Source organism: Vulpes vulpes, chromosome 1 (genome assembly GCF_048418805.1).
Source record: "Vulpes vulpes isolate BD-2025 chromosome 1, VulVul3, whole genome shotgun sequence".
Lineage (NCBI taxonomy): Eukaryota > Metazoa > Chordata > Mammalia > Carnivora > Canidae > Vulpes > Vulpes vulpes.
Window position 1 is genome coordinate 38,495,241 of NC_132780.1, and position 24,722 is coordinate 38,519,962.

Consider the following 24,722-nt stretch of genomic DNA (forward strand, 5'->3'; position numbering starts at 1 on the left):
GGCCCGCTTTGTCGCGTGCGCTGCACGGAGGGGTCGTTTTGGACAACGATTTCGAGGGTTTTAAAAAAAAAATGTCACAGAGGAGCCCCTCCCTGGATTTCGCAACACTGTCATTCGCTGCAACCTTCTAGTAGGGGTGATGGCCCCGGGCCCATGGAGGCTTGGTTGGAAGGCAGGGATATTGATCCCTTTAGGGGAAAAAGAAAAAAAAATGTCTATGTGTGCCTTGAAATGGGCTTTTGGTCACTTCCTCTTTTTTTTTTTTTTTTCTTTTCTTTCTCGTGTGTGTCACTGTCAGGTTAGAGTTCTTGACCGGCCGGAGCGAACGGGAAGTGCGCCGCTTGCAGGGTGGGGTGGGTGAGCGAGTCTCCTTGGGGACTTTGGAGACCAGCCGCCTTTGAAGTCGCCCTCGGGATCTTGGAGAAAAGCATTTAGAAAACTCTGTGCGCGAGCTCGCGGCGAGGGGAGTCCGGGCTGCTTTAGGGTCTTCTGGGCTGTTGCTCTTCGGGAGGGACAGCCACGCAGTACAAGTCCTGTGCCCCCCCCACCCCCACCCTGCCGTGAATTTGCCGTCAAAGCGGTGTTCTTGGCCCTTAGTCTCTTCGTTTTCTGCGCTAGGGAGAGAGGAGAATGTGGAAGGACCGATGCAGCTCAGTTCAAGGCTGTAACAGACTCGTGCATTCATTTGGCGAGTAATCATGGGAAACGTAGGAAGTGGGCAAATAAATAGCTTTGATACACTCCCGGGGCTTTTCTTCTAACCTCCTGTAACTTCAGTATAGCCCGAGCTGATAGATACCCATTTAACGTCAAATTTCGAAGTAACCTTGGCTGCAGGCACTACTACACCTTCCGTGATTATCTAGTTTTCTTTCTTCGCCATCCTACATACAGTGGCCTTTTCAAGCCATTTGGTGTGAAAATTATGTGCATACTCATATATAGCACAGTCATTCAGTGAGGGCTTGCTTTTTTTTTTTTTTTTTTTTTTTAAGTGGGCCGGGTGTGAAGGAAGTTGCTGGGACTTTGACTTTGCGGTGAGCAAAGATGGGGTGTGGCTAGTATTGGGCTCTGGGCTTCTTTTTAGGTGGAATCTGATGAGAAGTTAGCATTTTAAGTGCACGTGTGGGAGGTGGCAGCCTTCTAAATTCAGATGTAAATCAGACTTCAAGTATCCAACAAAGCTGAGTTGTTCTTTCATGGCTAAACAAAGTACTTTATTTTAAAGGGTGTCCTGAGAACTTAGTTGTTCTTGAGGTTTTTTACCCCCTCTCAAGACTTTTAAGTGGTATCTGTGCTGCAGCTGGAGGAGCATTGACCAAGCCGTGGGAGTGTGACGGTGAGTACTGGTGCAGAGGCCAGTTTGGGTGGAGGATCATACTGTTACCAGTTGGGGATACACTCCCAGAAACCAGTTTTTGGTGATTGGACACCGCTGCTTTCCCCTTTCTCCTTCTCTTCAGCAAGTCAGAAAGCAAAGGGTTGAAAATATCTGCTGTTTTAGAGAGAGCTTTGACTCCACGCTGATTGACGAATGAGATCCAAGCACAGGGTCACTGTAGAAATCGGTGTGTTAGTTTACTAATTGACAATGAGAAATATTACTTTCTTTTTTTTTTAATTTTTTTTTTATTTATTTATGATAGTCACAGAGAGAAAGAGAGGCAGAGACATAGGCAAAGGGCGAAGCAGGCTCCATGCACCGGGAGCCTGATGTGGGATTCGATCCCGGGTCTCCAGGATCGCACCCTGGGCCAAAGGCAGGCGCCAAACCGCTGCGCCACCCAGGGATCCCGAGAAATATTACTTTCAATCGGACTTGAAACATTGGGTGGCCTGGCTTAATGGAAAACAAAACTGCCCTATTATAGTCCTGGTCCACATTTACTGTGTGCCAGGCACTGATCTAATCACTGTACATGTATTAACTCATTGACTCCTCACAGCAACCCTGTGAGGTCAGCCCCGTTATTGTTCCCATTGCACAGGCTGTGATATTAAGGCGAGGTACAGAAAGGTTAAGTCACTCGCCCAGGGTTAGCAGCCTGGTAGGAAGGAGCAAGCAGGATTAGCATCCACGTCGCCAGACTTCAGAATCATAATGCTTTCCTGCCTTACATCACCGTGTACCATTGACATGCATGGTCTTGTGTATTTTAGAGCTGGTGGGTGGAAGAGAAAAGGAAAGTGTCTCCGGTCCTCAGATCTTCTGGTCACAGATGCACATAAAGGTCACTCCCTGGTTGGTAGCTGTGAGGAGAGTGAGCTTTACTTTCTTGTCCTGCAGGCAGGATGCGAGGGTGAAAAATGTCTGAAACAACTTGGAAATGGGGATAGGGGGTTGTATTTAATTTTTGGTTTCTTGGTTTGTTTATACCTGGCCTCCTCCCAAATGAAAGTTAGAAAGAGAGAAAGAGAGAGAGAAGGAAGGAAGGACCAAAGCAAGCAAGCCAGCCTTGTAGAGGGAGGGAAGAATAATAAGAGGAAACCAGAGGAAAAGTTAGCTTACAGACATGTGTGTCCTAAGGTCTGCCAGGGTTTCTAAAGGGTGGCTGTAGATTTGGCTCTTGGCTTCCAGCATAAAGATAAAAGATCAATTATAGGATTCCTACTCTTTGTAAAAATAAAATGTGTTCCTTTCTCAAGGAGGAGTTATTTTAAAGGCACTGAGATCTTAAATAAACTTCCCCTGGGCCCTCTCCGGGACAGGATAGTGGTGGTCCCTATAGCTTCCTGCAGAGCAAGACCCAGGCAAAACAGCATGGTTCAGTTCTGTAGGCAGGGCTAAAGGGAGGGAGCTAGGAGGCAGGACAAAGGACTTAATGGAAGATTTTAATAGCAAGGGACATTAAGCTATAATGTGGATAAAAGTATCTTTTGGGATGATCGGCATATAGCTCATAAAAGTACCATTTTCTTTTGCACCTTCCTGAGGTTATATCAGACTTTGGGTTTGTGACCATGTCCAAAATCCATTTGCTAAACATTTCTTAATATATGCAGTTAAGGGGTGCCTGGGTGGCTCAGTAATTGAGCATCTGCTTTTGGCTCAGGGTGTGATCCTGGGGTTCGGGATCGAGTCCCAAATCGTTCCTGGAGGGGCGCCTGCTTCTCCCTTCTTGCCTGTGTCTCTTCCTCTCTGTGTCCTTATGAATAAATAAATAGTCTTAAAAAAATATATGTGTGTATATATATATATATATGGAGCTAATATTTTAGGCCTTGTGCTAGACATTGGGGTTCCCAGGAACAATAAAATAAGGTCTCATCCATGAAAGTGTGGAATCTGATGGGGGAGATTTAGGTGTAATGTAGATAATATCTAAATTGACCCATATCTGTATTTGGATGACTGATCTTACTCATTTTGTTTGGAAAAAATCTCATGATTAAAAGTAAAAGTGATAAATTTTTTCTTCTTTCTTCTTTTTTTCTTCAAACCTTGTAATACATATTTTTGTTTTAGAGAGTTTAGAAAATACATATAGAAAAAAAGATCATCCCTACCTGTCTAGTGATAATCACTCCTTTCTCTCAGGTGTTATTTTTCTTCTTCAATTCTGTTTCATTAAAAAGAGAAAATACAAATGATTATCCTCAGAATGGTGTCTCAGTTTCAGTTTTAAGTGTTTTACTGTTGATTGGCCTGTTTCCTACTGTGGATGTACTATTGCCTATGCTCTGACAAATCAGTTGTCACATTTTGACCTTTCCTTGCTTACTGATGTCTTTTTATAGGGTCATTTTTGGCCACTCAAGGTCTGTCACTGAAACTCTCCCCTCTAATTGTTAGCTGCCACCATAGGGATCAGTCTGCTAAAAAGTGTCACGATTTCATGGTCTTCATCTCATTCTTCATGGGACCCTCCTACCTCCTTGGGACCAATGCGGCCTCTCAGTTTATCCATATAGCATTATGGTTCTTGTCAGCCACCCTCCCAAGCCTTCACAGTTCAATTAGGGTGAACCTGCCAGACTTGACACAGTGTAGACGACAACTTGTGTTCTCACAAAGACTTTTCTCAAAAGAGACTTCATTCTGAGACTTTATTCTGTAAAGACCAGCCAAAGGATATTGAGTAAGATTTGGACTAGAATCATCTCATTCTAAGCCGGTTTGATATCCCTCCATTGTAGTCGGAAGCCTGATGTGTGACCTTGACCAATTCTGTCAAATGGCCTATTGATTTGGGTGGTGGAAGTAAAGCAGCATAAATATTTTATGTGTCTTAGGAAAATAAATTCATGGGACTTTGAAGAGACAAATTGTCAGTATTTGGGGTTCTTTTGTATTTACAGTAAAAACATCATAAACTTCAAAGATGTCATCCATATGCTGCTTATATAACATTATTGAGAGGGAAAAAAGTCTTCATCTAAGATGATCTGAACTTTTGTGTATTCCCCCCCCCCCCCCGAATAAATGAATTAGTCAAAGGTGAGAGTATGGGGTTGGCTAGGAATATGCACATGGATAGTGGTGTCCTTCATAAACATCGTGCTCCATTTATGCCTGGTGGCAGAATAAAGTTTGGGAAACATTTTGAAAATTCCAGAATGATGATGATGATTGTTAATAGTAATAGTTAACATCTATTTGGCCCTAAGTGTTAGGTACTGTGGGAAGCACTTTGTATGCTCCATCTCATTTAATTATTATAACTTCCCGAAGAGGTGGGTCCTAATATCCCCATTTTATCAGTGAGGTAGTGCTTAGTGAGGTTAAGTAAACCACTTAAGGTCTGAGAGCTAGGAAGTGGTTGGTTTGACCTGGGAATGAAACACAAGCTTTAAGTGGAAGCGATTTTCTTGGGCAGAGAAATCTATGAGGATTCTATTAGTTTGGACTGGCTTTTGTTGGGCAGCTGCCTTTACTAACTTGTGGTTGTATTATTTGCAATTGTGTTGTAGAACTCCCCCCTTTCAACGCATCTCTATTAGACCATTAGACACTTTTTGAGAGTAGAATAGCCTCTTATTTTCTTGCAAATTTACAGCAACTGAAGTTATTATATAACTGAATAATAATAACTGAAGTTATTATTCATGGCCAATACATAGTCTTTTTTTAAAAAAATATTTTATTTATTCATGAGAGACGAGAGAGAGAGAGAGAGAGAGAGAGAGAGAGAGAGAGAGGCAGAGACATACGCAGAGGGAGAAGCAGACTCCATGCAGGGAGCCCAATGTGGGACTCTATCCCGGTCTCCAGGATCACACCCTGGGCCGAAGGTGGCGCTAAACCGCTGAGCCACCTGGGTTGCCCAATAGTCTTGATAACATCATAAAGTCTTTGTCTTGAGGAAGGTGGGGTAAGCCATGGTTGGATACATCTTACAGCTTCACTATAAGGCAGCAAAAGCTAGGGGCAGTATCCATCAGTACTAGTTCCAGAAATAAGGCAGTCACCTCCCTCTTGTGTTTCAGCATTCACATAGCTAGACTACAGTGTGATTAGTGCAGTGAACTTTTCTGACACACCTGTGTAAGGGAGGAAAAAATCTTTCCTCTCCCCTCTTATGTTCTGTATCTGGGTCCTGGAAATTAAACTGACACAAAGCCAGATTAACGAGAAGAAAAGGGATACAAGTTTGGTGTTTTCAGGTTTACCCGCACAGGGGCGATGCAGAAAAGAGGTGAGAGTCCAAAGAAGGGTTAGATTTGGAAGCTTATGTGCCATTTTAACAAAGGGTGTTACATTGTGGAGCAGTGACTAGCAAAGGAAAAAGAGGTTTTGGTTTCTGCGGGCAGTAAATTGTGGGAAAGTAAATATATGGGGGAAACTAGTCAACGGTAAGGGTTATTTTAGTAAGGTTTCTTTATGCAGACACATTTAGGTACCATCTTCATCTGATAATAAGAGTTCTCCTTCTCGTATGACAGCGGAACTCAGTTCACAAGGGGAATTTATGCCCTGCTTTTAGGCACATGAGAGGGAGGCAGAGAGTTCTTTTGTATCTGCTTTTTCCTCAATTTCCTTCAGCTCAAAATAATTCTTTTTTTTTTTTTTTTTAACGATTTCATTTATTTGAGAGAGCGAGAGAACAAACATGAGCGGGGGTGAGGCGGGACAGAGGGAGAGGGAGAAGCAGACTCCTCGTTGAGTGCATAACCCGACTTGGGGCTTGATCTCAGGACCCCAGGATCATGGCCTGAGCCAAAGGCAGATGCTTAACCAACTGAGCCACCTAGGCCCCCCTTAAAATAATTCTTATACCAAAGTGGCGTACTGTGGGGTGGCATATTTTGATTCCCTTTACCTCATATCTCCTTTCCAGTGAAAACCATGGCCAACGGCAGCCCGGGTGGCTCAGCACTTTAGCGCTGCCTTCGGCCCAGGGTGTGATCCTGGAGACCCGGGATCAAGTCTCGGGTTGGGTTCCAAGCATGGAGCCTGCTTCTCCCTTTGCCCCCCCCCCCTCTCTGTCTCTCATGGATAAATAAATAAATAAATCTTAAAAAAACAAAAAGAAAGAAAACCACAGCCAAAGTTGTACTCAGTTGCTTAATGCTCAGAGGAAGACAAAATACAAGAGACAGAGACAGGGAGGGAAGGAGAGGGATGGAGGAATAACTTTCAGTGGGCTGATGTGAGCTGTCACATCAAGATTTCCTTTCTTTCTTTCTTTTTTTTTTAAAGATCTTATTTATTTATTCATGAGAGACACACATACAGAGAGAGAGAGAGAGAGAGAGAGAGGCAAAGATACAGGCAGAGGGAGAAGCAGGCTCCATGCAGGGAACCTGATGTGGGACTCGATCCCAGGACCTGAGATCTCGACCTGAGCCAAAGGCAGGTACTCAATCACTGAGCCACCAGGCGTCCTGACATCAAGATTTTCTAGAAGTTTGTCAATACTTAAAAAAAACTGCCAAAAAAGAAAAAAAAAGAAAGATCAAAAATATTAAAGGAGTTTGGGGAAAAATTAGAGAAAACAGTACAAAGAGAGCTCCTCCTGTTCTTTTGAACAAGGCATGATATTCCATCGAATCTATTTAATCAGACCCACATTAATGCACATTTGGATTGTTTCCACGTTTAGGTAGTTACCGCATTGCTTACTTGTGAATAAATGCACAGGACAAAGTCCAGGCCATGGGAGTGTCGTATCAGAGGGTAGGCGTGTTGTCACTTTCATAGACGTTTCCAAAATGCTCTCTGGAAAGGTTTTACCAGTTTACCTTGTGTGAGCATGCCTTACGCAGAAACTTTATGGTGCGTGTGATGGGGAGAGGGCTCCAAAGGCTGGGTAGTCCGAGGCAGGGAGTTTGAGGAAGCTGGGAGGGTGTCACCGAGGGGAAATTTAAGCAGAGCCTGGAATGCTGTGTCAGAGTTTGGTAGGCAAAAGAGCGGGGAATGTCATTTAACTCGGGCAAAATGAGATCACATGATGTCCTCTTATTTTCACTTGCCTGACTGTATAGGGCTGAGCTTCTCCCAGAGCAGCTTGCTGTGCACACATGGAAGCCGTGAGCTGGAGAAATTTGTTCCAAATTAAAGAGAAATCCATTTCCATCCAGTTGGTGGAAAACCACACTTTCCACACAGAAGTAAGACTTGGAGTGCCCTCATGTCAGTCCTCTGTGCATGTCTCTGCGAATCTGTTTTCAGGATGTTAACAATAGCTGTGGTGTGTTAGGGGCAGCTCCGTGTCAAAGAGGGTCACAGCTTCAAGTCACTGCAGTCACTGGTGGGACCGCCGAGGCCACTTCCTCTTAATGGACTCTTGCTAGTCATTTCCCATTTAACGTTGGGGCATCTGTAGAATTTTTAGAAAGTCACAAGGCAAATGCCTCAACTTACTCTTGGGGTAGGTGTTGGGGGGAGAGTTTTGTATTTGTGCATTTTGATTTGCGTGGGATTTTAAAACTCATAAGCATCCCTTAGAATTTGATAAACTACTTTGATTTAATATTCTTGGGCCTGAAGAATGCACTGAATGGGGTCCTTTCCTAGTCTCTGGGTCCTGATTTCCAGGGAGCCTGAGGTGATTTGAATTTAAATTAAGGAAGGCCTTAGAGACCAGCTGGTTTATTCTCCTCCTAGAAGGTCTGTCTCAGGCCTCTTTGGGGGACCTGAAGGCAGTCTTGAGGACTTTCTGGCATCCTTCCACTCCAGGAGTTTTGCTTGGTTCTGGGAAACTCATGGATTCTATTAAGGGATTTTCTCACTGGGGAAGAGAGACTGAAATCAACTCACTTCCATGAAACAAAGGAATGACTTCTTCCTGGAGAGTATTCTGGAGTGGCTGTGTCTTCTAAGAAGCTTCCTGACCCACTCTGTTTTTGAGGGGACACACCTCCAAGTCCTAGCTCTCCGAGCATGGGTAGGGGCGGCCAGGCTGAGCAGAGCCCCTCTGGCATTTTGCCACAGTTGGCAGGTATCTCAGACTCCAGATTTGGAAGATTCCACATAGTCTTATTAGATTTCTTTGCTTGAGAAAACCACAATCTTATGACACTCTCTAAAATGTGGCATACCCAGGTTTACAGGATTCCGTGGCTGCATTTGAGCCTGCTCTTCTGATGAGTCAGTACAAGTTTGTCAGTAGGACAAACTGGGAGCTGGTTTCTTTCTTTCTTCCTTTCTTTCTCTTTCTTTCTTTTCTTTCTTTTCTTTCTTTCTTTTCTTTCTTTTCTTTTCTTTTCTTTTCTTTTCTTTTCTTTTCTTTTCTTTTCTTTTCTTTTCTTTTCTTTTCCTCTTCTTTCGAAGGAAACTAGCCATGGAACATTGCAACAGAAACCTATCCCTCCAGAGTTCATTTTCTGAATAGTGTGTCAGTCTTGACGTTGTTCTCAACCTTTTTTTCTGGTAGGAAAGAAATCATTCTCTTTGATTCTCTGCACTTAGGTTCTAAATCTGAGTCACCCAAGCAGCTGCCAAGTGGAACATGGGCCTACATCAAGCTGAGCTGTGAGGTGGGCCTCACTGTTTAGGGTGACTGCCACTGCCTCTTTTAGGGAGCCTGTCCCCACCACAGGGCTGCCTCTGGTCCTTGCCTGATGCCTTCCTACTCTCGAGGACTGGTTCTCTCCCTAAGTTTTGGGGCTTTAAAGGGTTGAGTTCTATTCTCCACAATGGGCTCCTGCCCATTTTCTGATTTTTGCTTGGTACTAGGTCTCTCCTGTGTCGTGACATCTGGGCTAGCACTCTTGTTTACTGGCATTGGGAAATCTGCTACTTAGTTGGTCCTTGCCCTTGGCCTGCTTTTCCCATTCTTGGATACATGCTCCCTATCATGTGGACCATCGGCTAATATACCTGTGCCTTTCTGATGTACTATGACCTGAAGATTAGTGTGGATCTGTATCTACTATATATATATATTTTTTAATTTGAGAGAGGGAGAGAAAGAGCATGAGCAGGAGGGCAGAGAGAGAGAGAGGGAGAAGCAGGCTCCCCACTGAACAGGGAGCCCTCCACGGGGCTCAGTCCTAGGACCCTGGGATCAGGACCTGAGCTGAAGTCAGATGTTCAACTGAGCCACCCAGGCGCCCTCTGTGTCTACCCTTGAACTCCCCTTGTCTCCCTTCCTTCTCCAGAACTAACCTTTGGCAGACCTGAATACTGTAGCCAGCTGTTGTTGATTAAACTCTGATTATGGCACCTCCAGGGGACCAGGGCCACTTGTCTAGAGAGCTTTGTAAGAGTACCTGGCTTAAGACTGTCCTGGTTTTCCTCTGACATTGCTCAGAACTTGGTTTCTTCTACTCTTTAATTCCACAGGGCTCTGAGAACAAACTCAGTTTCACATCTGATGTACACATTTACCTGCAGTGTTAAACTAGTCACTGATTTCTCAAAATCCTCTTCCCAAAGGTGCTTAAATAAGATAAACTAAATACAAGATTCCTGAGAGGAATTCCCTTTTCAAATGAACTGCTCTAATGGTAGGACTTTAGGCATAAAGATTGGCTTATGGGGTGGATATTGTAAGACCAAGCTGTGATTTGCAAGAGGCAGAGAATAGATAGTAATGGAAAACGGACATTAGCTTTGGAATAAAGTTCTGGCCCCAATTTTTTTGTTAACTTACTAAGTAACCTTGATGAGTAAGACTTTAGACCACTCTGATCCTCAGTTTCTTCATTGGCTTCCAGTTCTTCATTGCCTTAGACTGGCTTTTCAACTAATTCCTCAAGTTTCTACATAACTTCATCCTGTGCTTCTTCTAGAGCCAGCCCCATGACCCTCTACCCATTGTCTTGCTACTCTCAATGTTCAGGACCATGTAAATGTCCACAGATGGAAGGATTAAATGCTTTAAGGGCTGACAGAGGGGAGAGGATAGGAAGAGGGTTAGGGTAGAGACATAACATATATATATTTTTTAAAAGATTTATTTATTTATTTATTTATTTGAGAGAGAGCTCAAACATCAGCAGGGGAGGGGGAGGCGCAGAGGGAAAGGAAGAGAATCTCAAGCAGATTCCCTGCTGAGCATAGAGCCTGTTGCAGGGCTCGATCTCGATCTCGACACCCGAGATCATGGCCTGAGACAAAATCAAGTCAGATGCTTAACAGATTGAGCCAACAAGATGCCCCAACATATAATATATTCTTAATTAGACCTAATCTGATTTCATTTAGACTCTAGCTACACAGGACAGTAGAGTTTGCTTTTGTTTGTGTGTTGTTTTTGGTTTTTTTTTTTTCACTGTTGCCTAGAGGAAGACAACCAGCTGCTGGGTGGCCCTGCAGAAATGCATCCCATGAGATTCCAATGGGATCCTTGGGGAAAAAAAAAAAAAAGTCATTCATGAGGAGCTCTTGTGACATTGAGGACTTTTAATGTTTGGAAAATATATAAAGTTAATTATAAATCAGTAACAGCAAGTTGGTAGATTTGAGCTTTGAAAGTATATATTCTGCTAGTTTTTTGAAATTAAGTCTTGTGGAAAATATTGTTCTCCCATCTTATTTTTTCCTGTCTCTTTTGGAGGTGACCGTTTTAGGTTTAAGGTCAGAGCTTGCTTTGTAGGAATTCTCATATTTCATTCCAGGAAGGTGGGTTTCAGAGCTTCTCTCTGAAAGATGGAAAATTCTTCCTCTAAGAGAGTGATTCTTAGCCCACTTTTTACTTTGTAAGTTATATAGTGCTTACAGAAACCAGAAGCCTTCTTTTTCTTTTTTTTTAAAGAAAATAACGTTTATATACTCATAGGGATATAAGGACAAATTTAAGACTGCAGCATTATACTGATGAGAAGAAATGTTACTGCTATAATTTTGTTTATTTATTTTCAAAGATTTTATATTTATTTATTTGAGAGAGTGAGCAAGAGAACACAAGCAGGAGGGAAAGGGAGAGGGAGAGGGAGAAGCAGACTCCCCGCTGAGCAGGGAGCCCCACCCAGTATTCGATCCCAGGACCCTGAGGTCATAACCTGAGCCTAAGGCAGATGCTTAACCAACTGAGCCACCCAGGCCCTGTTGCTATAATTTTAGAACTCAAAAAAAAATTCTGTTCATAATTACAAATCTAATATTAATGTTCTACCAAATGTCTTAAGACCACAGGTAAAGAACTGCAACTTGTTAGAGCAGATGATGAGAGAAGGCAGGTTCCTTTTGCAGCTGGACAGTGGGTACTGAAGGAGAGCAAATTCCTAGTAATTATTATGAAAGCCTGCAATTTACACAACCACTGCAGATTAGTGGGAAGCCACTGTTCTAGAGAGCACTGAGTTTTCCTCTTCTGTCCCTGTGGACAGAAGTGATTTTCACTATCACCCGTCCACAGTGTAAACTGCAAATGTTTCTTAAGACTCAAGGTTTTGAAAGGGTGTGGGGGTATTCCTAGACATCTTAGGGCAAATTCCAGTATCTCAGTCCCCCACTGATGACCCCATGTTCATAAAAGGATAAATGATCTTCTGGGCATCCATTAATGAAAAGGAGTTAACAACACACACCTAGAATCCAGAGTACCTTGTGACCTCAGGAGTGGGTGTGAAAGGTGCTGTGTGTCTTAGAGTAGCTGAGGTTAGTCGCTAGATATAAGTATATGACCCCCAGCAGTGCTATATCACTGCTCCTGCCCAGGGCTTGAGTAGAAGGGAGATTTTCATAAGAACAGTCCTGTAATTACTCACTCTTAATTACAACTCTAGAAGACCACAGCTTTTCGTTTGTCCTGCCTTGCCACTTTCTTGGGGAAATCTAACTCCATTCTTTCATGTCCTTCTCCTCCCAATATCTGATCTGGTTTGGAAAATACCTGAATATTTCTTTGGGTTAACGTTCTCCCCTGGCCTTCCCTGGGAATCACTTGGACTCCTTGGGTCTTCCCAGATGTCCAGACCTCTACTAGCCCCTCCTTTTTATAAACAGTCTTGACTTTGGTGACCAGGCAAGTTGGAAGAAGGGTTAATGTTCTCCCCTGGCCTTCCCTGGGAATCACTTGGACTCCTTGGGTCTTCCCAGATGTCCAGACCTCTACTAGCCCCTCCTTTTTATAAACAGTCTTGACTTTGGTGACCAGGCAAGTTGGACTGATCATCTGGGGCATCCCCCTGCCTGGTCCAAACCTTCAACAAGGAGCCATTTGTGGAGATCCTCCCAAGGTGTCCTGCCTAACTGTTTCTAGGGCCACCAGGCAATGCTCACCACTTTCACAAGATCAGAATGTCACCCTCAGGAGCACTTAGTAAACCATGTGAGGAAGCACTGTTGTGTATCTTGAGAGAGGATGAAATTAGGAAAATAATTTTCAGTTTAAAGTCTGTTGTCTTAGTAAGTAGATGATCTTGGAAGAAGAGACTATGGTAGATGTCTTGTTGGTTTCCTATAGATGGCCCCTCTGAACTCACTCCCTGGTTTTGGCTCTGTCATAATTTGGGTATGGGTTTTGGCAGTTTCTTGTATGTGCTGCAGTAGAAAATTTGAATTCTTTTGTTTTCTGAACGGGGAAGAGCTCAGTTTCAAGTTATTGCTTATTCATTGCACTCTAATTAGTTTTTCCTCCTGTGTTTGGTAATTTTCTCATTCATCCAGAGTTTGTATTGTTCTATGAGAGTTCTCAAGTTGCCTAAAAATGGTAAAATGCCCTCATAGTAGTAAAATGCTCTGGCCTCTAGGTGTCTATCAGGTAAGCTTCCAGTAAGCACCTTGCCTAAGCTTGGGTCTATGTCTCTAGAGAGTTTCTTGTTTTGTTCTTAGATACAGTGTATACCTATGCCCCTATGTCAGGTTTTAAAGGGGTTCTGTTTTATTTATTTTTATTTTATTTTTCAGATTTTTACTTATTTTTGAGAGAGAGAGAGAGGGAGCACACGAGCATGCACAAGCAGGGGGAGGGACAGAGGGAGAGGGAGAAGCAGACACCTTGCTGAGCAGGGAGCTGGATGTGGGGGCTCCATCCCAGGACCCTGAGATTATGACCTGAGCAGATGGCAGACCCTTAACTGACTGAGCCACCCAGGCATCCCAGGGATTCTGTTTTAAATAAAGGGAACATTTTTATCATCATGTTGTCTTGCTAGTATGAGTCTGTCTTAGAGGGCTAAGACCAAGGCCATTTTTTTTGGGGGGGGGGGGAGTGCAACTTTTTATCTTTAAATACAACTGTAATTTTCCAGTGAATTGGGTGTTCATAAAGTCTGAAGTTTAAGCCTGTCCATTTATTTTGCTCAAATACAAAAAAATTCTCTTGAATTAAAAATAATTCCAAGGCCATTTTTAATATTTTATATTCTGAGAGTGTTTCATTACTGCCAGGAGTACCAGATATCTAAATCTGAATAAATTTCTATTTGGTCTCTGGACACTGGTTATACACATTCCTATATTAAATGCCCTGGCCTGGTGTTTTTTCAGACTGAGTGGTGACCTTGTGGTAGGTCATGCAGTCTGTATAGTTTGTCATGAATAGCATTTTTTTTTTTTAAAGATTTATTTATTTTAGAGAGAGTGTGTGTGAGTGAGCATAGGGAGGAGGGACAGAGGGAGAGGGAGGGAATCTCAAGCAGACTCTGTGCTGAGTGCAGAGCCCTTTGTGGGGATAGGATCTTACAACTCTGAGATCATGAGCTGAGCCAAATCCAAGAATTGGAGGCTTAATCGACTAGCAGGTGCCCCTGTCATGACTAGAATCTTAATAAGAAAGAAGGAAAGAATCTTAATAAGAAAGAAGGAAAGAGAGCCGAGCAAGAATGGAAAATATCAGAGAGAATCACTCAAAATAAGAAGTGTTTTTTTATGAAACATTTTTTAGTTGTGTATACATGTGTGTGTTTCCTGAGCCCTGATGTACAATATGTTTCTTAATGTGGGTCTCAGAATCATTTGAGAAATCTCTGGTTTGTCTACCATAGTCTCTTCTTCCAGTCATTGTTTCTCCCACCAGGCCTCAGGCTGGTAGATCTCCTTGACTTCCAACACCACCCTCCTGGCCTCCAGGCCTCTGTCTATACTGGGCTCCATATTCTGGGTCTGCCCTGTGCCTCTTTCATTGACAACGCCTCTCATCTTTCCAAAAGCAAGTGGATGCCACCTCTGGTACAGCTTGCATGGCCTACAAATCTCCCCACTATCTGTGTTTCCTGCCACCCATATTCTCACTCCTCTGAGCACAGTGGGCATTATGGTTGCTTGTCTCCCCAGTGATATTGTGTGTGTGTGTGTGTGTGTGTGTGTGTTGTGAGATCAAGGAGACAAAGAGGAAAAAAAAAAGACAAAGAGGACTCATAATAAAAAAAAAATACCTCCTGGGGTGCCTAGGCGATTCAGTCATTGTGTCTGATTCTTGATTTCAGTTCTGGTCATGATGTCAAGGTTGTGAGATCAAGCCTTGTGTTGGCCTCTAGTGCTCAGTGTGGGATCTGCTTGAGATTCTCTCCTCCCTCTGGCCTACCACTACTCCTGTGTGTGCATGCACTCTCTCTGTGCTCTCTCTCTCTCTCTCTCTCTCTCAGATAAATAAAATCTTTAAAAAATAAAAATATCTTGCTAATGAATAGTGTACAAATAGCATGTAAGTTGTGCTTCAATAGGGCATTAAAAGAAAACATGTTTTCCCAAGTATGTCTGGGATTCTTATTCTTTCTGGACAACTGAGAAAATAAAGGAAGAAAATAAGCATGGCTTGTATTATTCAAAGTCACTGTGAGCATTTTGCTATTATTTTCTTCTACTGTTTCTTTTCTGTATATCTTTGTTTTACACAGGTGACTGTAAATGTTAATAGTACTCTTTTATGTGGCATTAAAATGTAAGCATCTCCCAAAGCTGATTTTTTTTTTTTTTTTTTTTTTTTACAGAGAGAAGAGGGGAGTGTGTGCTAGGGGTGGGGGAAGGGCAGGGAGAGAGAGACAGACAGACAGACAGACAGACTTTCAAGCAGACTCCCTGCTTAGCACAGAGCCTGATGCCGGGCTCCATTTCATGACCCTGAGATCATGACCTGACCTGAAATCAAGAGTCAAAAGTTTAACCAGCTGAGCCACTCAGGCGCCTGCCCCCCAGCCAAAAGCTGATTTTTAAAGGTCCCAATAAACCTTTTCTTAAAACCTCTTTGTTCAACAATAATGTTGTACACATCAAAATGTGTACACATTACATGTTCTGTTTTTTCTGTAATTCTATATTCATAACTGTCGGGGGCGGAATGTTTCTGTGCCCCCAAAGTTCATGTGTCGAAGCCCTAACCCCCAAAGTGATGGTGTTTGGAGATGGGCTTTGGGGAAGCATTTAGGGTTTGAGTAGATCATGAAGATAAGGGATTAGTGGTTTCATGAGAGGGAATCTCATAGGAACGCACATGTAGGAAAGACCATGGGAGCACACAGTGGGCAGGCAGCCATCTGTATGCCAGGAAGAAGATTCTCACCAGAAACCAAATTGGCTAATATCTTGATGTTGCACTTCCCAGCCTCCAGAACTGTGAGAAATTAATGTCTTATTATTTAAAGCACCAGGTCGGTTGCATTTTGTGGTGGTGGCTTGAGCAGATTAAAGATAATGTAGTTCTAGGTTTGAAAAATGACAACTGAAAGCTCATATTGAATTCTCAAATAGCTCCTAAGAGGTATAATATTAAATATTACGCTTTGTTTGCTTAACAAAAGGATCGAAATTCCTCTGCTGGGGTGTTGTAAATGTTAAATTCTCTGATATATAGGAAAATGATTTGGGTAAATGGTTGCCTTGCTAGTGAGGATAAAGATGCAAGGAATCACCCCCCAAGTTAGCCAAAAATTTATAGTAATTAATACTAGCTAACCCTTGTGGGCACATAAAATGCCTCAGGAACTGCACTCAGTGTTTTATGTACATTGATTTGTTTGGTCTCACTTCATCCCAGCGTGCTGGCATTGAAAGCTCAGATCTCTGAGCCACATCCAGAGTTTTAGAACATGAGCCCTGGAGCCAGTGGCCTGCGGTTAAACCCCATCTCTGTCCTTTTCTAGCTGCGTAGTCCTGGAGTAGCTACTTGCCTTCTCTAACCTCAGTTTTCTCAGCTGTAAAATAGGCTAAATGCATACAGTATTTAAGGGCCTAGGATTATTTTGAGGATTAAATGAGTTTCGGCAAATCAGCCCTTTGTATGGGTCAGGTGGTTAAGTGTCCCATAAACATGAGTTGAGATGGGTAATACCATTTTGGAAGAAAAGTACTAGAGACAAGGGATCTTTTTTCTCTGCCTTGGGTCTATATCTATAAAGATAACCAATCATTTCATCATTTCACATCAGATGAAGCTGAGACCCACACTGCTTGTGGAGTCTGTGAGAGGCAGATTTGTACTTTCCTGTTATGATCCTCCTGTGGTATGACTTGTTACTAACAGGAAAAGGGACCAGAGGCTAGGGATAGGCAGACTTTCTTCTATAATGGTCCATTCAGTACATATTTTAGGCTTTGTGGGTCACAGATGGTTTCTGTTGCAACTACTCAAGTGCCATCGTAGAACGAAAGCAGCCATAGACTGTGTGCAAATATGAGCTCTGTTCCAATGAAGCTTTATTTATGGACACTGCAATTTAAATTTCAGATAATTTTCATGTGTCTTGAAATGTTAATATTTGTTGATCTTCCCTTCTCCCTCCAACCATTAAAAATGCAAAAACCATTCTTAGTTCCTGGGTCATCGAGTAACAGTTGTCATGGGTCGGCTCTTGGATTCATCTCGCCTTTTGCAGAAATTGGCATGAACAGTATTGCCTTTTTTAAATTCCAAGGACTGAAATAAAGATTTTTCTAACATTCTTTCCCGTGATCTCTTCAAAGTGACTTTGGAAGCAGTTTGTCTGGGAGTACAGGGTCTTTAGGGGGCAACAGTTGCTTCTCTCTAATTTTAAGCCAGTTAAGACATAGTTGACAGTGAGAGTGTCATTTGAAACTTTAAACTCTGTTCTTTGGGACTTTTCTTTCTTTTTTTATTTTTTTTAAAGTTAATTTATTTATTCACGAGAGACACACAGAGAGAGGTAGAAATATAGGCAGAGGGAGAAGAAGGCTCCCTGTGGAGAGCCTGATGAGGGACTTGATCCCAGGACCCCGGGATCACAACCTGAGCCAAAGGCAGATGCTCAACCACTGAGCCACCCAGGTACTCCTCTTTGGGACTTTTATGTTATATCCATCGAGAAGAAATAAAAATAACCAGCAGTCATGGCTCCTGAAGACATAAAAGTAACCAAGTTTGCTGAAAGGCACTGAAAAGTATAAGCAAAGGAAAAAATGGGTAAGAAAGGCACAGTGTTAATAAACAGAACCCTCTTGTCAGAAAACACACTGGCTACTGTTTTTAACGAGTCTGCCATTCCTGCAGCTGAAATCAAGACACGTTTCAAATTCTTTAGTTTTTTTTTTTTTTTTTGGACTCTGTGAGGGAATGAGGGGAGGCAGTGGGGAAGAGGTGGTGTTGGTGTAAGGAGGGATGAAAGTATTATGAAATATTATGTTGATATTTGTTTTTATTAGTTATATCCTTTAAAGGCATATATGCAAATAGAATTCATTGGATTTGATTTAATTAATCCAAGAATACAAGTCTGAGGGAAGAGATTTATTCTTTGCATTGGAAACTCTTAGACATTGCTGTGCTTACAAGATGGTTTTCTCTGCAAGGATTACAGCCTCTGTGTTTTATCTTCAAGAGCAGTGAGCTTTTGTGGAATGACATGAATAGAGAACTTCACCAAGAAGCCTCTTCTGAGCTAACCCCCTCATTTATGGGCGTTGGAATCCACAAAGCCCAGGGGAGCTTGTGTTGGCCCAACAGAGCACAGCTGTTTCCTCTTACTGCTCAGTCGAAATGATGGCCTTGACTCTTGGATACTATCACATAGACTTGCTCTGTTTTGTTTCTCAGTAGAAAACATCCTGTTTCATCATGCATGTTTAATAAAATAATTTAAATATGTCTAATAGAAGTAACATTAATATTTTTATTTGCCCTGAGAATATTCGAAGGTGGTGACAGGTTTTTCATACCCACAAGGGTATAAATTAAGAAGTGTTTGATATTCCCTGCATTCTCTTAGACAGATAGGAGAACTCTGTGTATATGGTAAAATTCTTATTTTTCCATGATGCTCCCTTGTTCAAATAATTTTCTTCCTCTTCTTGCTTTTCAAAAGCTTATTGGTTCTAACTCCCCAGGGCAGGTGGGAGAATATTAGTTTTTATATGCTAGCTGAATTTTGAAACCCACAAAGTAGAGGGAACATCACTCACTCTTTAGAGAGTCCTGAACAAATCCCCAATTTGATCAGATAGTGTAGAGGGGTCACTTTCAAACTTTTTTTGATTTTGATCTTTAGGAAGATACATATTTTACTTACTGATCTGATATATACAAAAGTACACATAAACACATACTAGACCACAGGAATCCATGGAAGTTCACCTCAGCCTCAAATTTCTTTCTAAATCTGCCAGTCACCATCAGCTAATTGGCCAAATGGTGGAATGCCTTGTTTCAGTGTCATTTCTGGCACACCTAGACTTGTACTTGAACGAGGATTATAGGTCGCACGGGTAATCTTCCTGTTTAAACCAGGGCGGTGGCAACAGTAATGCAAACAGGGCGTACCATTTGGATTTGTTACCATACTATTCACTTTGAAAAACAGGTGACTACTGTAAACTGTTGCCGTGTCTCCTTTTATCCTTTGTATATGAAAATTCAGTCCGTTGAGAGTATAAATATATATATATATGTATATATATATATATATATATTTTTTTTTTTTTACTGGAGAATAAAGTATTGCAAACATTGATGATGGTAAGGCAGTGGATTTTAGGTGTCCAAAAATGCTGAAATAAATATTATCAATTATAGATGTAGATTGAGAATTAATGTTGAGAGTGGACGCTTGCTAATAATTTTGGGGAAACCGTTGACTCCTCTGTGGGATAGGCTTCGGTGAAATTGCACCATCAGCATTAAGCAAGTCTTCAGACCCAGGAGGTGAAGAGGAGACAAGTCTTGACCTCACTCTGTTTCTCTCAGGGAGGAAGGAAAGCTTGCTAACTTGCTGGCAGCATCCTCACAGGCAAACAGCTATGCTGACACCAAAATATCTTACTTTTTTACACAGACCTAATTTTGAGAGCACTTATTTAGTTTTGCAAAAGTCTCATCGGGATGCAGTTGGTAGTGGTGAGGAATTAAGATTCCTGCCCTTTTGTATCAGATGTTTAAAATGGGTCTTCCAGAATTGTAATTGTCATGAATTTTTTGAATAAAATTTCAGATTTATTCTTGTTCCCAAAGAGTCCCTTCTGTAAAGCCTCATTTGGCTTTGACAAATATCGATTTTACTATTTGGCCGTTTGACAGTATGCCAAAGGTGTATTTGGTAAAATTGCTAGAATAAACATCCATCTCTCTATCCATCTGTCCCAGTCACCATGAAATAAAAATTTCACAAAATCATAATTCTTTCTATCCTTTGTACTGTATCCTGGTCATTTCCGTTCTATTTAATATTTTAGAAAACCACTAAATTCATTTCATGATGTACAGTTAAAAAATGTTGGGATTCTGGGACACCTGGGTGGCTCAGTGGTTGGGATGCCTGGATGGCTCAGTGGTTGAGCATCTGCCTTGGGCTCAGGTCATGATCCTGGGGTCCTGGGATCGAGTCCCACATCGGACTCCCTGCAGGGAGCTTGCTTCTCCCTCTGCCTGTGTCTCTGCCTCTCTTTCTGTGTCTGTCATGAATAAATAAATAAAATCTAAAAAAAAAATGTTGAAACTCATTGTCCTCTGGGGCTAGCGACACCATGTGAGAGGGGTCTTTTTGTACACAGCATGTTTACTCCCACAAAAGATGATATGATTAAGTTCCCTTCCCAAAAATGTAATTTAACATGTCAAAAGCATGTTAAGACTTACAAAAAAATGAATGAATGCTACTGTCAAAGAATTTTCTCTAGCAGTTGTGCCTGTTTACATGCCCGCTGATACTGTGAATTCTAGTTGTTCTGTATCCTTCTGAACACCTAGCATTGCCAGTATTTTCCGTTTTAACTACCATAGTGGGTAGGCAGTAGTTGTCATGGCCATTTTTAGTGAAGTCCATCTAAAATGTCTTGCGCCTTCCAGTGTTTTTCAGCAGAATATGAATGAAATTGTTGATCTGTCGCAGATAACTAAGTTCAGATATTTTGAATTATTCCTTTTGCTGTTTATGATATGTCCACCCCAATAGCCAGTGGGTCCTTTGTTAATGCTGTCGTAAGGGTTCATCATATGAGCTTCTCCTCTACTCCTTCACCGACAGAGAATAAACTAGAATAGGCACCCCAAGTCCTAATTGCAATCTCAGGGCCGTGGAGCTGCCTCTGTATATACTCTGTGGGCAGTTCAGACATAGCAAATCTCTTACCCTTTGCCTGCACAGGACCCTGTCCCAGATCCCCTTCCTCTATCTGTGTCTACCCCTGTGGGCTAGGATTCATTTACTGTAGTCTGGGGTCAGCCTTCACTCCAGAGGAAAACCGTGTTTGGCTGATGACTAGTGCTCTCAGCCCTTCTCTGTAGGGGCAGGGTGGGGTTGCACAGAAAGGGGAAGGGTGTGCCTGGCAAGGTGAGGAGCCAGCAAAGTGAAAAGCCAGCAGGGCCCAGCTGTGGCAGGGGAGGGTGGGGGGATGGGGAATGGGGAATGGGAATCTGCTTATCTTGCTTACATCAGGAGGCCAGCCCTCCTGAAATCCAGAATACCATTCACATGCGAGTCCACTGAAAGCATCAGACAAAAGATTGGGCCTCTTCCCAGTCTTAATTCAGGATGAATTCCAGGGTGATTTCAGGTAATGCATACAGTCTTCTCAGCTCCACTTTCTCTCTTTGTTACATGCCACCAGACTTCCAAGAGAAAATGGTCAAGGCAGAAGGTGCTGGGAGAAGGGAAGAAGGCATCTGCTTTAGCCTCCCTGCCTACCCAAGAACACCACGATTTTACGTTTGTGAATCCATTGTCTTTAAATATATTTGCAATTGGTCAATGCCTGCTCTTGATGATTGATGACGATGTTTGCTAATATTTTTTTTTAGATGTCCGCCAGGACAGTACTATTGAAACACAGAGTACCCTGATTCCTTCCCTTTAATGCCCTGTGTGAACCTGTACACCTATAGAACAGTTGAATAAATATGATGTAAAAATGCTCATGAATTACATATCACTAATTATTGTTCTCTTTAGACTCTATCCAAGCGATGGTAGACTGTAATCATGAAAGTCATCTGTTTTTCATCTTTATGCAGTTCTTTCCTATCCTCTGGCTGTTTCTTTGGCATTCTTTCATTTCTGTTTGACTCAGGTTTGAGAATTGAATAGATTAAAGCCAAGAACTTTTCTAATACATGGATTAAAGAGGAGCCTCACAAGGCTAACGTCCCAACATGAATTGATAAATAGGATCATGGAGGTGAAAGTATTTTCTACAGCTTCACGCAGAGAGAGAGAATGTTCCCTTGCATAACAGCCTAAAAGAGTGGCCTAATGTTCAGTGTGTAGCATAAGCCAAAACGCAAATAAATGTCCCACTTCCTTTTAGTTGAGAACATTTTAAGTTGGACAGTCACAAAAGATAACAGTTATAGAGATCAGTGGCTTAGTCACACCCCAAGTATTTATTTTTCTCAAGTTCTTGAATTTGTAGTGAGTTTTATCTCAGCTCATTTAAGTTCACGTTGGATCTAGTTTCCACCGTTAGTCATAGCCTATCTTATTGCTGCCATTCCCTCAAAGGGACAAGAGAGTAACGTCATTATTGATTTTGGTCACCAGTGGACTGCTTCCTCGTGTCACTTCTCTTTGGAAAGTTTGAAGTAGTTGCAATAACTAATCTCCCCTCGCAGAGAGACAATCAGGTCAGCAGATATTTCTCCTGGCAGCTCTTCCTTCCGTTTGGTGTTTCCTTTCTCAGGGCTGCGGGTATGCATAAAAAACATAGTCCAGAAGAAAAAAGATTTCACATTTGCTTCTATTAACCTTTCCCTAGAAGAAGAGCAGGGGAGGAGTGACACTGGAACTTGTATTGTAAAAATAATGTGTGTGTGTGTTTTTGTTTTTGCAAGCATGCTAAGTAACAAGGGATCTATCTTAGCTGGGGATCGCCTGTATAGGGCATTTAAGAGAAAGAATGATTGCCACCCCACCTTCCCAAACCAGCCCCCACCTACCATGAAAGTATCTTCACTGTTTTTATCGATTATAAAAGTAATGCACGCTATATGTAATGAATATAAACAGTATTTGTAAAGTAGATTATAAAGAAGATTCCCCATAGTTGGTGCTATTTTTCAAGGAATATGTGTGTGTGTGTGTGTGTGTGTGTGTATTGTCAACATAAACGGAATGATACTTGGCATACTAGTCTATAAGCTGCTTTTTCCTCACTGAGTATTTTGCAGGGTCTTTGCTACATATGTCCTTGTCTGCAGATCTGTCTGCTGCATTCTTGGGATGAATCAGAGTTGATTTGCATAATCCCGCTCAATGGACATTTTGGTTATTTCCCGTTTTCTGACTTTGTAAGATTATTTTGTTCCGTATGCTAGCCACCAGCCACGTTTGGCAATTTAACTAAATTAGAATCAAATAATGTTTAAAAATTTACAGTCACACTTGCCACGTTTCAAGTGCTCAGTAGCTATATGTAACTAGCCCAGAGGAAGAACTTGACTGTCATTGCATGAAGTTATGTTGGACAGTGAGTGCTGTTCTAAACTGCTGGTTTTCAGATTTTTTTTTTTAAAGATTTTATTTATTTATTCATGAGAGACACACAGACAAAGGCAGAGACACAGGTAGAGGGAGAAGCAGGCTCTGTGGGGAGCCTGATGGTGGGACTTGATCCCAGGACACTGGGATCAGGCCCTGAGCCAAAGGCAGATGCTTAACCATTGAGCTACCCAGGACGTCCCTCAGATTTTTTTTTTTTTTTTTGAGTACATGTTTCCATTCTTTTATTCATCCATTCAGCAAATAATTATTGAGTGCCTCCTATGTGCCAAGCATTGTACTAGCTACTTGGGTATCTCACTCACAGAACCTGCCCTCATAATGTTTAGCATTCTACCTGCAAAAGGTTTTGAATATTCACTCCTAATAAATGTATGTGTACTACGAGTTGCATATGTATCCTATTATGTTGTTATATTATAAAACATAATATATGGAACAAATTAAAATAGAAAAGAAAAAGAATAAAATAAAAATGTAAATAATTTCCAGAATAGTCTTGCTGTGTCGCACCTCAGATACCACTGTTCTGAATGATGCTCTTGTACTAGGTCACCATCTCAAAGATTCTTGTAGTTTTTACCTCATTTTAAACAGGTAGTCCTGGGCAGCCCACGTGGCTCAGCGGTTTAGCACATGCCTTCAGCCCAGGGTGTGATCCTGGAGACCCAGGATCGAGTCCCACATTGAGCTCCCTGAGTGGAGCCTGCTCCTCCCTCTGCCTGTGTCTCTCTCTCTCTCTCTCTCTGTCTCTCTCTCTCTCTGTCTCTCAAGAATAAATAAATAAAATCTTAAAAATAAAATAAATAAACAGGTAGTCCTTCTGTTTTGATATTCCTGCTAAATCTATTTATTTCCTAAAAAGACCTCTCTCTCTCTCTCTCTCTCTCTCTCTCTCTCCTCTCTCTCTCTCTCTCTCTCTCTCTTTTCTATCTGTAGGCTTTTTCCTACAGTTTGAATTTGTTTTTTACTTACATATTCATTTAGTAAGCATTTATGAAGTTCTTATTGTATGCCTGGTAGATGCTGGGAAATTAAACATGTCAGAATTCCTGCTATCAAATGAGACAAGCCAGCAAATCACTTATTCTGATACAAGGTGTTATGGGAATGCAAGAAAGGGGCAAATAAAAGATTGTTTGGGAAAACTGAGGGCAGCTTTTATGATCTCCTCTTTGCTGAGTTATTACACTCTGTTTTGGGACTTCATGGAATCACATATTTCTTCTGTTTTTTTTTTTTTTCCCCATGGTATTTTCTTTTGAAAAATATAAAACTCTAAATTATTAATTTAAGGATATTAAACCACAGTGATTGTCACATTAAATATCTCTTTATGTAAAATGCTTATCTTTCAATTTTTAAACTTAGATATTAGGGTTGGAAGGGCTCTGTATAGGATAGAAATGAAGTCCAAATAATTATGTAGCTCCTTTTGTTTGAGAAGGGGAAGCAAAAATCATCCCCAGGGATATGTGTTGATTCATGCCTTAATTTAATAAATATTAACAAAA

At 41.7% G+C, this 24,722-nt stretch overlaps 1 protein-coding gene across 1 annotated transcript in view; it reads left to right on the top strand.

Moving 5' to 3' along the window:
• OSTF1 (osteoclast stimulating factor 1) overlaps positions 1-24,722 on the top strand; it is a 54,831-nt gene that overhangs the window by 779 nt on the left and 29,330 nt on the right. The window lies entirely within an intron of this gene.